Here is a 4,699-nt window from a genome sequence, read left to right on the forward strand (position 1 = left end):
GCCATTCCTGTCTTACTGTGCTTCAAAACCTTGTTGACAATGGGAGATGACAGTGAACAGTATTCAATAATTTACTTGAGTTTAATCAATGTACAATGCATCTAGACATTTTGTTCTGAAGAACAAAAATGGTTTAAGATATAACATTTCACCCATGTACAAAGAATTCAAGAGACAGGAAAATATCTTATGTAGGACTTGATGCCAATTACAACACTTGTAAGGTGACAGTCTACCAGCTAGGCTTCAAAAGGCAGATAGCAAAGTTAGGTCAATGACAGAGCAATTGTCTTCCATAAGATAAATTATGGAAACAGGATGCTTAAAAAAAAACAGTCAATTCAGTTAAGGAGTGCATTTTTTGTGATTAGCATGGGGTATTGGATTCAACACTTGCATACATAGTGTGCACCTGACACTAATATTCCACCGTATGTTAACTAACTGGAATTTAAATAAAAACTTTAAAATACAGTCAATTCACCATAAATCTTATTAGGTTTAAGGCATGGGATCACTTGGAGATCTGGCTAGAGTGGAAGGATTTGTGAGTGACAGATGCAATCTCACGCATCCTTCATTTCATTTCCAACCCCTACCGCTCCTCTCAAGGTACACTTTACAAGATACACTTCAACTGCCACTTCTTGGGAATTCTTTTCTCACTCCCGCCAGGGAACAGGCACTCTTCCTCCTCCACGTCCCAGGGGCACTTCGTGTGTGGTTCTTCCATGACACGTGACCTTCCTCAGTCTTCCAGGAGTTATCTGTGCTTCCATCAACCCCCTTTTCCTTGTGGAGAATGGAAGCTCCTTAGGGGCAGAGACTCTGCAGCCAGGCTGCCTCGTTTTCAATGCCACTTGCTACCTGTGAACAGATTACTAAATCTTTCTAAGCCTCAATGTCCTCATCTATGAAATGGACCTGATAATCGTACCAAATTCATAGGGTTATTAGGAGGATTCGCTGAAGTCAGACACGTGTAACAGGATGTTAAGATGGACATTTTGACGGCAGTGTCTGGATAGAACAGATAAAACATTTTGAAAAAGGAATGATAGCAAGATTTATCTTTTCGAAGTAGCCATCTGAACACCAACTCCTTGTCTCCGGCTGCCAGCCATACCACCCTGAATGTATCTGACAACCAGCTCCTGAACTCCCTAGTGCTTCTTTGCATGGGAATGCAAAAGAGTTCAAGGGAAGAGATTTTTAAAAGGTGGAGTTCTTTGGGGTTAGTTATTCCGTGATTCCCACCCTAAGGAGAATGGGTAGGGAACTCCACTACTTTCATCTTAAATCACCAGAAGAAGGTTTTAAGGAAACCACCTAGAAGGATGAATATGTACCCCTGAGTTTTGGAAGGACTGTTAGGTGTGTTTATTATATTTAAACAATGCAAGAAACACAAATAGTGTGGATGTTAGAAAGGTAGTATGTTAGTAACATCTAAGATGTGTTAAAGATAAAGGGAATAATGGACTACATGATTTTTTAAAAAAATGAAATAAGCAAGGGTACATCTTACGGATAGAAAAGGATGGACAGGCCAAGTCATAAGGTAGGGAATGGATCATGCCACCTCCAGATTGACAACTGTGTTATCCCCAAATTGTTCATCCACCTGTGATACCCATTATGGTCCCATTGTGAACACAGTGTTCTTCCCAAGATATGCACATAAAACCCAGTGCTGCTCGACAGGCTAACTGGCAAGCTGTGGCTAATGGCCATGCTCAAGTGTGTCTCTGACAGAGCAAGCATGTTGGCTATAAGCACCTTCTACATGCTGAGCCTCTTTGCTCATTTTCAGATCTGGTTCTTATAACCACACCATCAAAGGGGAAATTGATGTGGCAAGGGGACTGGGGATGAGAGGGGACCTACGAACAATGAGAAACAAAGGATTCAGATAATGCAGTCTTCTCACCCTAAGGTGTGATACACCTACCCATCTGTTTCCCTTTGTTCTTCTTTGTGTGTGTTAAATTGATTGACTAAATCATGTCATTTGAGCATATTTTTGTCTATGAGTGATTCTATTTTGTAACCTCTGGGATAGCTTGCCAGGTAGTATACTAGAAGCTACCTCCGCATCAAGGTAATTCCTCACATGACAGAGACACACAAAGCTGGTGTCCGATTCCTGCGTGGAAAACCTAAAAGGTGAGGAATGGTCTGGATGGCTGCTTTAAAAGCAGGACTGAAGACATCGCTGCTACTATGTTGGACTTGGCTGGCACTCCCCAAATTTGTCAGGCAAAGGATGTAGGAGGGACCTGGGATTATGCTGATCTGGCAGCCTGGCAGGGTGCAGGGACATCAGCAGCAAACGCTAGAGGTAAAACACGGATTACCAGAAGCAGAGGAATGAGCTCTGAGCAAGCCAAGAGCAGGAATAGAGATGCTTTTGGTCTTTTTTTTTTTTTAAGATTTTATTTACTTATTTGAGAGAGAGAGAGTCAGAGAGAGAGAGAGAGAGAGAGAGCACAAGCAGGGGGAGCAGAAGAGGGAGAGGGAGAAGCATAGGATCTCTGAGCAGGGAGCCCAACATGGGGCTCGATCTCGGGACCCTGGTATCAGGACCAGCGCCAAAGGCAAGATGCCTTAACCAACTGAGCCACCCAGGAACCCCAATGCTTTTGGTCTTATCAAGGGGGCTATTTGTGACAGATTCTCCAAAAATTGAAAGAATTTCCAAAGGATCCACAAAAGCTGGGTTTAGAGAACACCGACTCAGATTATGGAGGACCATAGGTAAGAAGTTTTCTGGTCCTCTTTGCTTCCCCTCCCATCCCTGGAAGAATCTGAAACCCCAGTAAGCCAGCCCCAGGAGGTAGAGGAGAAAGCTGGACTGGTGACAAGAAGAGGGAACTGCCAAGTCATAGACACTTCCTGCCTACAGCAAGCCTCACCTGGGGAAGGGAAAAGCCTTAATTTTCCATCAAGATCAGGAGTTTTACTATCATTTTAGAAATGGACATTTTTCTTATTAAATTTAGATAGTGTGAACTATGACAAACCAGAGAAGTCATGGGACTTGCCCAGATTTTCATTTAGGTGCCTAGAAGAACTAGTCCCACTGAACTAGCGGGAGACAAAAATAAAATTATCATCAGAACCCGTAGTTCTAGCTTGCTCAATACAATGTTACATATGGAAAGTGCTTAGAATAGTACCTGGCATCTAGTAAGTCCTAAATAAATATTAGCTATTATTACTGCTTGTGCCATTGCCTAGCATAATGACTTGTACACAGTAAAAGCCTAATAAATGTTTTATCGAGTTAAACTAGAATTCATAGTAGTGGTAATTGAATAACTTAACAGATCTTTAAGATCTAGAGCAAAAAGTAAAGTGTCCAGAACTTTTCTGAGGCTCTCTTCTGAAATCTACAGCTCATTAAAAAGGATAGAAAAGAGAATACCCTAAAGCATCCCAAGGTCTTTTTTTCTGGCTTATATTATAAAAACTAAACAGGTTCTGAAATAGGACTCACATCATCCAGAGGATCAAAGGAAACCATTTCCTTCACTAGTCTTAAATTTCAAAAGTAATTTCTTTAGCCCTAAGACTGAAATACTGCTTATTGAGAGAGAACTAAAGAAAACAAATGGCCCATAGAGAATATCCCAGAGCACGCTTGGTGGGCACCGTGCAGACAGATCCTCCCAGATTTCTTGTAGAACCTAGGCATAACCCAGGGTCTCTGCAACCCTTCTCCGCTCTGTTTTAAAAGGCAGCTTAAGTCTTGCATTTTACTGTATACAAATTTAAAAGAACCTAACTTATTTTCAGTGTTGACTCCCTGTGTGCTATTTCCAGAGAGTGCTTTCTAGCTGGGAGGCAAAAATCATTGACTTGGATTCTAATTTATCCCCCTGAAAGTAAGACAGTTGCCACGGCATGTTTTCTATAGCATCTAAATTCTATTAAAGGAAAGGATTTTTAAATCAAACACACAACAAACTTTTGAGTTTGTTTTTGTGGATTTATTTTTTTGTTTGTTTGTCTCAAGTTATTTGCCATCATATAAAATTCCATAAATTTTCTGGATTAACAGTTCCTTTTTTTTCCAGCATGGTCCAAATACCAGCAAGATGATTCTACTGTCTGTCAACAATCAAATACCCAAAAGAAGGGCTAAAGATCTATAAAGGTCCATAACCTTTTTTGAATGCTTTAAAAACTTTTTTTTTTATTTAGTAGTATGAGAGGACTGAAAAAACATGTGTTTAAAATGAATGTTTTTGTTCAGTAACCTTGCCAATGGATCATTCACATAATTTGAACATGCAAGTCTCCATTTTGATCAGCTGTCAGGATTATTTTGAGCTAACTAGCTTGGAATTTGAAACTATGTTTACTTGATTCTTGCCAGACTCTATTGGTACTTATGGAAAACCAAAAAACACTGATGAACTCATGAGGCTTGCTGTAGGCAGGAAGTGTCTATGACTAGGTGGTTCCTTCTTGCCACCAGTCCAGCTTTTTCCTCCACCTCCTAGGGCTGGCTTACTGTGGTTCCAGCCTCCTCCAGGGATGGGAGGGAAGCAGAGAGGGCCACAAAACTTCTTACTTACGGTCCTCCATAATCTGAGCTGGTAGTCTCTAAACCCAGCTTTTGTGGGTCCTTTGCAAATTCTCTCAATTGCTGGGAATCTATCACATGTGTATACTTTCACAGGTATTATGCGTA

Source organism: Eumetopias jubatus, unplaced genomic scaffold (assembly GCF_037043125.1).
Source record: "Eumetopias jubatus isolate StellerSeaLion01/CBP00866 unplaced genomic scaffold, mEumJub1_p1.0 scaffold_1, whole genome shotgun sequence".
Taxonomy (NCBI): Eukaryota; Metazoa; Chordata; class Mammalia; order Carnivora; family Otariidae; genus Eumetopias; species Eumetopias jubatus.